The following is a 13,786-nucleotide window of genomic DNA, read 5'->3' as shown; positions in this document are numbered from 1 at the left end:
GCGCAAGTCCTGTCGTTTTGGCGACAGTTCGGTTTATCGCTCGAGTCATCACCTTATGTCTAATTGAACAGTTTTCTAGTCTATTCGGTTAATTTTTACTGGTAATTATACCTTATCAAGTCATTAATCGAGTCTAAGCACTACGTACCATGGTCTTACACAAGAGTCAAAGCATGTCACCCATACTCACCATATAAAGCACACATTAATGCACACTTTGACCATGTCTAAGGGAGTCTTGTACGCGCGTTTTTCCGTCATTTTTTTAGGGGGGTAAGTCGGATATTAATCCTCCAAATAAATCAACTTGTTTAAACCCTATACTTAATTGCCAAAAATATATACCTTATTTTTGCCAAAAATATGCACCTATTTTTTGCTTTTCCTCTTTTAAACCGTAAAGTCAAGGTCAATTTGAGTCAAATATTTAAAACAAAAAAATGGTTTAATTTACAGCGCGTGGTCAAAAAAAGAAGGGAGTTTAATCAAAGACAACCTTTTTATCCAAGTCCAACTTTTCGACAAACCATCGCTCGTAAGAGGAAAGCTAAGACAATAATGGCAGCTCAAGAACAAGTCAATGAGCTCAGGAACCAACTGATTACTGTGACTGAGGCGTTAAAGGTTCTAACCCTCAAGATTGATGATTCTGTGAAACGACAACAGATGAAACTCATGCAAGAGAGTCTGAGCAAACTGTCTAGCGACTACAAGTTTCAAGGGATTAGCTCACAAGGGGTCTCGGTTAACAAGGATCTTCTTCCGCAGAAGTTCAATGCCAACGAGGTCCCGAAATTCAAAGCAACTGATAACCCTTACTTTCATCTAAGAGCCTTCAAAACAATAATGAGTATTAAGGGTATCGACAAGAAAGTGTTCCCCTCTCTGTTCTCACTATCTCTCGAAACCGTTTGCCAATAATGGTTCTTTTCTCTCGAGAAAGAAAGAACCTCTACTTGGGAGTCCATATTAAACGCTTTCGTTGATAGATACAAATGCAATATTCAAGTCGAGACAGACTATAGGGAACTTGAAATCCTTAAGCAGAAGGAGAATGAAGGTTTTACCTCTTTCTTCAACAAATGTAGAGAAACCTTTGGTAAGATGATTGAGGTGCAAAACGAAAAATAATATGTGAGGTTATTCATCAAAAACCTTCAAGAGAAGTACTCCAAGCATCTTAAATTCCAGAATAATCTCCATACCTTCAAGGCCGTCTAAGACATTGGAATTAATATTGAAGACGATCTGGCTAAGCTGAAAGCTGCTAACAATAACTCCAACAGTGGCTGGAAAGGCAAGAAGAACGACAATCCTTCTTCTTCCAAAACCACCCACTCAAATAATGTTGGCACTTTTAACTTAAGTGAAGTCCTTGCTATGAATAATCAAGGACAAAAGAAACCATTTAGGAGGAACTTTACTCCTACTGACATGAGTTATGACACCGCATTTGAACGATTAAATGCAAAAGTTCTTATAACTCCTATTGGACCGTTTGGGGACCCACCAATCAAGAAGAAGCTATCCAAGACTTAATCGACAATAACAAGCTACCATTGCCCCTGCCACTAAGAAGCCACGTATTGATAATGCGCCTCTTGCTCACTCCTTGGCCATCTCTGATGAGGATAATGAGGTTGATCCCTCATCTCTCATCAAACCTGTCGAAGAAATCCATGCTATCGAAGAAGAGGAGGAGATCTTTTTTTTTACGCCATGGATAACCATCCAGAATTAGCAAGTAAAGAGGACATACAACTGCTTAGACTGTCCATGTAAGAAGGATCAAACTTGCTACGGGAAGCCCTCGAAGTTGTGAAGGAAATTCAAAAAAAGTATGACGAGGTTCCACCCTCGAAAAATAAACCTAGGAAAGAGTTCACACCCATAGGAATGACCTACGATGCGAAACACTTTCCTTTGCAAGTAATTGATAAACCCAAGAAGGGTAATAGAATCTACACTCCAATTAGGATTCCATATGCATAAATGTTCAAAATGCTCTCCGAGAGTGGCGAGATCAAACCTCTCGAACCGAGACCATTTGAATCATTAAAAAGGACAGATAAATTTTATTGTCAATATCATCAATTAGGGGGTCACACTATTGAAAACTGTTTTAAATTTAAGGATTTAATTCAGAAAATGATTGATGATAAGAGGCTAGTCCAAGTTCCACAAGAAGAAGACGTAAATATTAATGGAGTTTGGGACAGCGACGAAGAAGACGTTTACTTGAAAGACATGGTAGGACCTCCACCTTCGGTGTCATATGCCATGGATGACTTCTGGGTAGAAGAAGATTCATCCATAGACGTCCTCACAAGATCCGGGAGAATGCAACCTCCTGTTTTGACAGAACCTATGCCAACCACACAACAAGTTTTCGTACCTATCATAGAAGACAATGACATTGTCAAACAGGTCAAGAAAACCAAGGTTGAAATGAACGTATGGAAGCTTCTGGCAACATCTCAAGAACACAGGTTGGCCGTAATGAATGCCTTGGATAAGATAGGAATAGATTCTGACACCACTCCTGATGGGTTGGCTAACTTCTTTACGAGTGATCTCCTAGTCCTCTCAACTTGATCACTATTTCTGACAAGGATTTACCTCCAGAAGGTGACAAGCATTACAAGGCATTAAACCTCACAGTGGTTTGCAAGAGAATGAACGTCCCTATGACCCTTGTAGAAAATGGATCGGCCATTAATGTCTGTCCACTTAGAACTGTGAGAATGCTAGGCATAAGGGATGAAGACCTAACCCCGTCAACGCAAGGAATAAGAGCTTACGACAACACTCGTCGTCAAGGTCTTGCTAAAATTACAATGAATGTAACGGCGGGAGCGATAGAACATGCTACTACGTTCCAAGTAGTAGATATTAAGGCTTCGTTCAATCTATTGTTGGGACGCCCTTGGCTTCATGACCTAAAGGTCGTCCCTTCATCTCTCCACCAACAGGTAAAGGTTATTATTGGAGGAATTCCCATTACAATCGACGCTTCACCCATGAGGATTAAGGCTATAGAAAATCCAATAATTAATGTGGAGCACGATGAAGACGATGAAGATCTGTGGGGCTTTAATGAAGAGGTCTCCTTAATTTAGGACGATGAAAGGACCACTCTCTGCCACGACCCCTACTCCAATATGATCGTGAACGCTATTATAAAGAAACATGGACATTTTCCTGGGATGACCCTAGGAAAGAAGAAAGGAATAGCAAAACCGCTGGAATCACTTGGCCTCCCTAAATTAGACACTTTCGGACTTGATTTCGAACCGACTCGGAAAGATCTCAAGCGAGCCCATGAGAAGTCAAAGGCACGTAGGGACGCTCGCATGCAAAATAGAGCAATCCCAATGGATCAGTATCCTGTTACCCTTAATGGACAATTTATAAAAGAAGGAGAGGACTATGCATGCTACGAATTTCCTGAACCGTTTATCGTAAATGTCATAAGGCAACCTGGATTCAAGATTTTCTTAGATTGCTACTTCATAGACGAAATCCCAAATCCTGTCCATAAGGAGAAAGCACCCCCATGCTTTGACTTTAATGTCATGGGATTACTATTTGGGCGAGAAAAAAATGAGCTAACATACAAAGAGGATAACTCCTCGCTCATCCAAACAGTCCTACAAAGAGAATTCTTCGAACCCTCGAAGCTAATCACTTCAGCGGAAGGATCACTACAAGGGTGGCGCAAGACCGTCAAGGTGACTACTCTAAGTGGAAGGAAAATCTCCATCACAACGGGGCAAGGACCGATGTTCGAGGAATCGTCTGAGTCAGAGTCAGAGTTAGAGTCTCTCCCTATAGAGTCATCTAAGTCTTTAGTTGTAGCACCCCCTCATTCTATCTCTTCCCCTAGGATAGTTAATGATAAAATCCCTGAGGACATATCCCTCTTTGATGTAATGATCACAAAATTTAATAAGATTTCTTCTTCTCCTTAGTCCTTGTGTTCTTCTTTAACCGAAGATGACGAGCATTACTTAACTAACAATGAACAGGACAAAGAACTTATTAAAGCAATGGAAACACTTGAAAAGAAAACACCGATAATTGAAGAAATTGAGACGGTTGATATCTCAAATGATTCAACCAATAAAGAGAAGTTAAAATCGGACTAACACTTAATGAACAAGAAAGAACCGATTTAATTAACTTGCTTAAAGAATTCATCGATGTATTCTCTTGGTCATATGAAGATATCCATTAATTCCAGGAATGAAACATGTAAAACAAAAGTTACGTCGAATGAAACCCGACGTAGCTCTTAAAATAAAAGAAGAAATTCAAAAACAAATAACTGCAGGTTTCATCAAGGTATCCAAATACCCCGAATGGGTCGCTAACGTCGTCCTAGTTCCGAAAAAGGATGGAAAGGTAAGAATGTTTGTCGACTATCGAGATTTAAATAAGGCAAGTCCAAAGGACGACTTCCCTTTACCACGCATCGATATTCTAGTGGATAACACCGCAAATCATGCACTTCTCTCGTTCATGGATGGATACGCGGGCTATAATCAGATTCTCATGGCGGAAGAAGACATGGAGAAAACAACCTTCATAACACCATGGGGTACTTATTACTACACGGTAATGCCATTCAGGTTAAAAAACGCGGGTGCTACTTACCAACGAGTAGCGACTCCTTGCTCCATGATATGATGCATAAAGAGGTTAAAGTATACGTGGACGATATGATTGTAAAATCAAAAGATCGCCCAGGACATCAAATAGCCTTGAGAAAATTCTTTGAAAGGCTAAGAAAATACAACATGAGGTTGAATCCATCTAAGTGTGCTTTTGGAGTCACCTCCAGCAAGCTTTTGGGTTACATCATAAGCTCTAGAGGAATAGAGATAGACCCAAACAAGATCAAGGCAATCATATTAATGCCACCGCTCAAAACCGAGAAGCAAATTCGAGGATTTATTGGCCGGTTGCAATACATAAGCAGGTTCATATCAAAATTGACAACAATATGTGAACCAATCTTCAAAAATCTTAAAAAGAATGTACCAGTGATGTGGGATGACGAGTGTCAAAAAGCCTTTGAAAAGATCAAAGCCTATCTCACAAATCCTCCCGTATTAGCACCAGCACTTCCGGGAATACCTCTTAGATTGTACTTAACAGTTACCAAAGAGAAAATGGGAGCCATGCTAGCGTAAGAAGTAGAAGGCAAAGAAAATGCGATCGACTACCTAAGCAAAAAGATGCTCGAGTATGAAGCACGCTATACACCACTTGAGAAATTGTGCCTCGCATTGGTGTGGGCCACAACCAAGTTAAGACATTACATGCTCGTGCATACAGTCTTTGTAGTTTCCCGATTAGATCCACTCAAGTATTTATTCGAGAAATCTACACTCAATGGGCGCATATCGAGATGGATAGTCAACTTAGCCCAGTTCAATGTAAGGTTCATGCCACAAAAAGCTATCAAAGGATATGTGGTGTCGGATTTTCTAGCAGACTTTCCAATAGAAGACTCGACGCCAATACACGACAATGAATTTTCAGACGAAGATTTGATGGTCACTGAAGATGACACTTGGACCTTGTACTTCGACAGAGCCTCAAACCAAAAGGGATGTGGCGTTGGAGTATTACTAGCATCACCCAAAGAAGAGCATGTTCCAATCTCTATAAAGCTTGATTCCGACGTTACCAACCACGCTGCTGAATACGAAGCATGCGTGGTAGGCCTTGAAACAGCTTTGGCATTGGGAGTGAAAAAGTTACGGATATTCGGAGACTCTTCATTGATCATCAATCAAATCTCCAAAAGATGGAAAGTAAGGGGCGAAAGTCTAGCAGCTTACCAATCTTATCAGGAAACACTAACTAATCAGTTAGAGAAAGTAGAGTACACATATCTACCTAGAGAAGAAAATCAATTTGCTGATGCCTTGGCAAGACTAGCCTCAATGGTTAGGATTCCTACGAAAATAGAGCAAATGCCTTTTACTATAGAAAAAATGCATAAACCGGCCTACATTCAAGCTATAGAAGATGATGATGAAGAAGAAGAAGAAGAAGAAGAAGAAGAAGAAGAAGAAGAAGAAGAAGAAGAAGAAGAAGAAGAAGAAGAAGAAGAAGAAGAAGAAGAAGAAGAAGAAGAAGAAGAAGAAGAAGAAGAAGAAGAAGAAGAAGAAGAAGAAGAAGAAGAAGAAGAAGAAGAAGAAGAAGAAGAAGAAGAAGAAGAAGAAGAAGAAGAAAGAAGAAGAAGAAGAAGAAGAAGAAGAAGAAGAAGAAGAAGAAGAAGAAGAAGAAGAAGAAGAAGAAGAAGAAGAAGAAGAAGAAGAAGAAGAAGAAGAAGAAGAAGAAGAAGAAGAAGAAGAAGAAGAAGAAGAAGAAGAAGAATAAGAAGAAGAAGAAGAAGAAGAAGAAGAAGAAGAAGAAGAAGAAGAAGAAGAAGAAGAAGAAGAAGAAGAAGAATAAGAAGAAGAAGAAGAAGAAGAAGAAGAAGAAGAAGAAGAAGAAGAAGAAGAAGAAGAAGAAGAAGAAGAAGAAGAAGAAGAAGAACCATGGTATATGGATATACTCAACTATGTCACCAAAGGAGAATACCCTCCCCATGTTGACAAAAGAGAAAAACGAGCATTAAGACTCTTGCCTTCCCAATACGTGCTCATAGACAACGAGCTACACAAAAGGGTACCTAAGGGTCGAGCTCTATTATGTGTAGGAAAAAAGGATGCTCAAAGATCAATGAAGAAAGTCCACGAAGGAATTTGTGGAACTCACGTAAATGGCAAAATGTTAGTCCTAAAGATAATGCAAGAAAGATACTATTGGACTACCATGAATAGGGATTACCATCAATACGTAAAAAGATGCCCTAAGTGCCAAATATACGCTAATTTACAACATGTTCCTCCATCTTTTCTCTACACCTACACTTCGCCATGGCCATTCTCTACATCATCGGCAAAATCACTCCCCCAGGAACTGGAGGTCACGAATACATCTTAGTGGCAATTGATTACTTCACAAAGTGGGTCGAAGCACAATTGTACGCCAAACTTTGTGAAACATGTAGCACTCTTTATGGAAATAAATATTATTTGTCGATATGGAGTCCCACATGAAATGATAAGTGACAATGGAACTCACTTTCAAGCCAAGTGTGAAGAATTGCTACAAAAATAAGGTATTCAACATCATCATTCTTCTCCTTATAGACCTCAGGCAAATGGAGCAATCGAAGCAGCTAATAAAAATTTAAAGACTATCATCGAGAAAATGACGGAAAATTACAAGGATTGGCCTGACAAACTTCACTTCGCATTGTGGGGTTATCGCACGTCAATTCGCACATCAACAGGAAATACGCCATATTCCTTGGTTTATGGAATGGATGACGTACAACCTGTCGAGCTACAGATTCCATCTCTAGAAAGCAAACTTGATGAAGTTGAATGGACTAGGGCGAGATATGAGGAGCTAATTCTACTTGATGAAAAACGACTAGAAGCTCTACATCACACTCAATGTTACCAAACTCGTATGGCTAGGCAATTTAATAAGAAGGTCAAGACAAGAAATATCAAAGTAGGAGATTTGGTGTTAAAAGCATTAAGGAAAAATGTTTTAGATCCAAGTGGAAAATTCAGACCTAATCTGGACCCTACATTGTCAAAGCGATCCTGTCAAGAGTTGCAGTAAAATTAACTGACATGGATGGCAATGAGTTCTCGAACATTATAAATCTTGACCAACTTAAAAAATACTACCTATAATCACTTGAGTAGGACACTCATGAGAGCTACCTTTGGCCTGATTCCTTAAGAAAGGATACGTAGGCAATCCTTTACGGGTGTGGCCACTTTATTTTTTTTTCAAACCTCACATTCCAAACTTAATAAAAAATTCAACAGAAGATCGACAAAAAATCAGCGTCACAGAAAAAATTCTGGCGTCAGCCAACGAACCTTAGCGCCAGACGACAACCCCTGTCGCCTGATGCTAGACTGCTGCAGCTGGAGCTAGTAGCAAAATTGTGGCGCCAACGTTCTGAAAAGTATCTGGGAATATTTTGGTGTTTTTTCGGAAAATTTTCGACTTCCGTACTCAAAAAAATTTCTGGAAAATTAAAATTTTCGGTTTTCATTGCTTTAATAAATTAAATTTAAAATAAATAATTTAACTAAAAAGCTGGAATTTCATTAATAATATAAATTACATTATTGATGGAATTTAAATACAGCTTAAAAAAATTAACTTTGAATTTAAAAACTAAGTCTAATAATTGAAAGTTAAGCAATGCTCTTAATCTTTTTTCTCTTTCTTTGCCCTCTTCCAATTCTTATCTGCGTCTTCTTCCTCATCCATAACATTAGCTAGTAGGCATCTTTTAGAGGAACTACATTAAATTTTGGAGTAAATAGTTTCTCCTTTAGCTAGGAACCCATGTTTCTTTTCTACCCAAGCCTTTTTCTCTGTAGTGTCAGCTTTCCTTTTTCCTTTATCTTTCGGAGAGCTTTTCTTTTAGGCATTGTAGGTGTTTTGAACTCAACTCTTTCACCCAAGCGTTCCTTAACAGGAATCACTTTGTCACCTAGACGACTCTTCACATCAGTTTTACTCTGATTTTTCTTCATGTCCTTTGAAGGTCTCTTCAGAAGCCACTTCTTCACATCATTGGGCAAGGAAAGAGGAACCTTTTGGGTAATCGCTTCCCATAAAGGTCTAGAGCTCCAATAAGTATCAAATTTGTCTACTTCTTGAGAGATAGGGAACTCATAGGGACGATGAAGATCCCCGGAAGGAATGGTTTGAAGTAGGTCGTACTGTCTTTTTACCCTGCAGGGATAATAAAAAGTCATTTGGGACAAGCTTGGAAGACGGCAGAAAGGCTTCTTTTTGACACCAACCATCTTTTCTATTTTCCACCAAGGGATGACGCACTTGATGGCAAAATTGCAAGACCCGAAGACCCTCTTCCATTCGTGGCGCCCCATCTTAGAGAATCGTTTCTTCCTTCTCACAAAGCAGTTTGGAGTGTACTTCTCGATATTGTCTAAAGGACTAATTAATTCCAGTCTTTCCATTAGCCACATCTGTAAAAAAGTTCAATGCAAATAAATTATTATTACTATACAAAAATATGTTTTTGATTTCTGTAATTAAAAATATTATTTTTCTACATGTAATAAAATTGGAGAGCCCCGAAAAGGTGCTTTTGGATTCTTCTTTAATTCGTAAAGACTAAGCATAGTCTCTCCAACTATTAATGGCACTAGATTTCTCCCAGATTCAATCTGCTCTAAAACAGTGGATATGATTGCTTGACCCTCATTAGTTTTACCACTAGTGAGAAGATATTGATTAAGCATGCATAAAAGAAAATCCCTTCTTCTATAAATATGAAAAGACTCAGAATAAGGTCTATCAAAATAATGGCTAGCAAATTCTTTCAAATTAACTATGCTACCATCTACTATTTTTGTTAGATCTTTGTCTTTTAAATTAAAGAAGCGCTCAAAATCCTTATAATAATACTCGTTTATTTTATGGATTACTACAAGATCTAATGCAGGAAAACCTAAAATAGCACCGAATTCTTCCGGCAAAGGGCTAATTTCATCATACCCTAATCTAAAGTAATGAGTATCCACATCTCAATATTCTAGGGCGGTATAAATAAAGTCTAAATCAAGATCTACCCCTTTGACACCATAAATACCCCCTATGTGAAAAACATCTAACTCTTTTCTCTCCTTGGCATTAAGAGACCGACACAACTCATGAGTGAAGTTGGTAAAACTTTTAGAAACTAGAGACATGATTGTTATTTTTTCTAAAAGTTAAGAATATATTTAATCTGCTGAAATTATGAAGAAAATCGGCTGGGTATGGGGCTATTTATACACAAAATCGGCGCAGTTTTAATCTGGGAAGGATTCGGAGTCAGCGCTCATTAGCGCCAGACGCCAAACATTGGCGCCTAACGCCAGAGTCTGGCGCCAAACGCTACGCCTAGCGCCTAGCGCTACACCAAAACGCGTGGCGCCAGATGGCGCTAACATGTTTTAAAATACAAGCTTTCCAAAAACCGCGTTTTTTGGCCTAATTCGAGTCTGACCAATGACTTTACGGTCTTTGTCTTTTTTTCTTATTTTATATCTTTTTCTAAATTTAATTTATTTCTTCTTTTTAATTACTATAACTATTATATTAATTATATTATTTTTCGAATTTTATTTTCATTTCCAAGTTTTTACAAGTCCATTTTTTCGACTTTTTTTTTCATTTTTTCTTTTTGGGGGAGAAAGTAAGATACCCTCCATCAATAATAAAAATGACGGAATTTTTTCGCAAAATTAATCTTCACAATTCTTTACACACACAAACATGCACATAAAAATGAAAAAAAATGAATAATAAATAAATACTGAATAAACTCATAGTAGTATGTATATACAAGCATGTCTAAATAATGAGTCTAAACAAAGGCAAAGTTCTATACAAAGTCAAAATAATAAAAAGTACAAGAACAAACTACGGCGCCAAGGGACGTACACCCATCATCTCATAAAACAGCGTCGTACGAGGAGTAACCTCTCCATTAGCTCCAGCTCCAGTTCCAGCTCCGGTCTCCTTGGACGGTGGAAAACTTAGCACATGACCCGTCCGCCCAAGATCAACCCGAGGCTGAGGCTGCGGAGGATGCTGCGATGACGAGCCGACCTCGTACATCCCACCACCTCTAAGAGCTAAGGTAGCCTCTCCCTGGCCTACCGGCGCAACATGTGCACCTTCAAATGAAGAGCCTGAGCCCTCTACCGCCTCGGTACAGGCAGCCTCCGAACGACTGCCGTGATCGCCAGAACCAGTACGGCGACATCTTGAGCTAGACCTCGCCAGCTCCCTCCGCACCTCGGGTCTCGTACGAGTACGAGAAGGAATGGTCTGACCCTGTAAAAGAAACAAAAATGAGAAACATGCAAATTAGAAGCAGTAATGCAAAAACATAAGAAGGGAAGCTACCTCCTGGACGGCGTCGTCACGACGACATGTAGCCACGTTCCTCATCTGAACGAGCTGGCTCCGGAAGGCATCTATGCATCGTGCTATCGCCGTGACCACCTCGCGTGAGAACTGTCAAAGAAGTAAAGTCAGTAAACATGCATAACATATATGGACAAAAATTGCAAATAACTAAGCTTACCCAAGTCTGGTGACGAGGGATCGACCGCTCCACGAAGCGCTTATTCTCGGGAGCCGGAGGAATCATCTCCTCAATCGGCTCGTATGTCCCCTGATAGTGCATGGACATATGAGGTGGCACAAACTTAGTAGGTCCAGCCTGACAAAGCAAGTCAAAGTCAGTAAAGCATTACTTGGGGGCCACTTAACGAAAGGTAAAAGCTTAAAATCATACCGCCACCTCCTCAGTCGGTACAGGGACTAGAGCTTACAACGGCAGTAGCTCATCCTCATAGCATCGCCCAGGGATCGTGTAAGATCGCCAAGGGGTACCAGCTCCCTCTGACATGCTCACCAACCTCGTGGCGTTGAACATGTGACGCGGTGGAGGAGCAGGAACGACAAAGGTGTCCGAGGAATGCTGAATAGCAACCCTCTCTCCAAGATACGCGATCGCTCCATATGTCTCCAAGAAATAGCGACGCTCAGCAGTATGCTGCGCGGCTAGCCCAGGGACAGCCAAGTCGACCCACGGTCGGTACAGCACGTCAGGCTCCTGCAAAGAACGCCTATTAGATAAGAATCTATCAAAGGTATCACAAAATGTTCAAATATGTAAAGAACCATACCGAGATGATCCAATCTCGAACATAAGCAGTAGACATCCCAACACGGCGGCTTCCCCAGGAAGCACTCACTGGAAACCTGCGCGCCGACGGTCTTGCCGGCGCAACTGAGGGAAAGTACTCGTAGAACCAGATCTACAAAAGGCAAAAATTATCAGCGAGTGCTAATAAAGCTTAAAGCCAAACTTTACGGGAAATAAAGTATACCTCTACGTCCCTCCAAAAGCCGGATAGAGCGACGTTCCCCGTGAAGGATCGGTGTTGACACGAGTCTCGTAACGCTCTGATGAAGTCAGCATAGGCCAAGCTAGCCTAGTCATAAGTCCCAATCAAGTGTAGATCACAGACTGCAAGCAGGTAGTAAAGCAGCACTCTACTACCCTTATTAGGAGAGAACGTCCCTGCCATCAAAATAAGTACAAAGATGCGCACCCGCTGCTCTCGAGAAGTCGTATCATCATCAAAAGCCGCTGCTAGAGTCGAGCGGCGAATCCCTTTCGTGCTGAACTAAGTCGACTCCACCTCAGCTCGAGCCCGAACAACAATCGGACCCAATAGCTCCTCGACCTCGAGAGAAAAGACGCTGATCTCATTGTCGAACGGCAGCGCAACAGAGCTAAAATCCTGTCATGTAATGAGACTAAAGTCAGTCGGGGTGACCATCATCTCACTCCATGGGAAGTGGAAAGTGTTGGTGGTGTCCCAAAAGAACTCCACCAGAGCACGAACCACATGGTGACCCCCGCTAGAGGCAATCATGGCCTCTGAGGTCTCGAAGAGCGCAGCTAGTCCGCAAGACTCCCAGAGAAGTCTCGCCTCTTCGTCGTTGCTGATGTACATCTTGTACAGGTCTCCCAAGGTGTCACAACCAGAACCATGGAAACGCGTCCTCCCAACTGTGATACCCCGTCATTTCAAGCGGAACCATGGCGCTAGCAATATTTTAGCGGCGCTAGACTGGCTAGCCACTCAGAGCAGTTATTCCAACCTCTTGCAATATATTTTGGGTTCCTTGGTACGCCAGTTAGCCCCTTTAAGCAATTTGACATGATTTTAGTAATCGGTTTGATTACCATTACATAAAGTGATCGACCTGATGAATAATCGTCTCACTTAGCTTAAAGCGCCTAAGCATTGGCTCATTGCAAAGCACCGACATAATGGTTCATTCAGTAAAGCACCGACATACTGGTTCATATAGCGAGGCACCGACATACTGGTTCATATAGGGAAAGGCACCGACATACAGGTTCAAAAGCAGTAGAAGCGTCGATGTACTCGCATAATAGAAGCAAAGTTCAAGCGAGCTTTTAAAGATCGACAAGCGTGGGTCTTCTGTAATTTTCCTTGGAATATTATCTCAACAAATGAGGATATCTTCAAGCGAGGATATCTTCGGCAGCATTCACTAGCTTGCGGAGTTGCCTCAAACAACTGAGGGTGATTTCAAGCGAAGTTGTCTTCGATCGTGATCCCTGGCTTGCGGAAGATGGTCACAAAATGTTAGAAGGTCGTTTCAACCGAAGAAATCTTCGATGGGATTCTCTAGCTTGCAGAAGTCTATCATAGCGGAATTGGAGGCAGTTACAAGAGTAGCAGTTTTCAGGCGGCATTCTATACCTTGCAGGAGGTCGTCAAAAATACAAAAATACAGAGATATAGAAATACGGCAATAAATCGGTTACTTTCATAAACGTGTGCTCGACGGTGCAAGATACGCGTTTCTTAACTCTCTTATCTATTTAACTAACGCTAGTTTTGCAGGTATCGGCGTTACAACAATGATTTAAGATCACAGAACTGAATCATTCTCCGTCCCTATCAATACTTTGACTTTTGTTTTCGAAACTTGCGTTTTTCCAAACTCAGTCAAAGTAGAGCCTTCTGTAGACACCCATTTGTGTCTCCCCAAAACCAAAACCGGTGATGAGTACCTTTCACGTCGAATCATAATCGAATGAAGTGAAAGTGTGGAAAGTCTA

The sequence above is a fragment of the Chenopodium quinoa genome, unplaced genomic scaffold (genome assembly GCF_001683475.1).
Source record: "Chenopodium quinoa cultivar QQ74 unplaced genomic scaffold, ASM168347v1, whole genome shotgun sequence".
Lineage (NCBI taxonomy): Eukaryota > Viridiplantae > Streptophyta > Magnoliopsida > Caryophyllales > Amaranthaceae > Chenopodium > Chenopodium quinoa.
Note: the sequence above shows the minus strand (reverse complement) of the source record.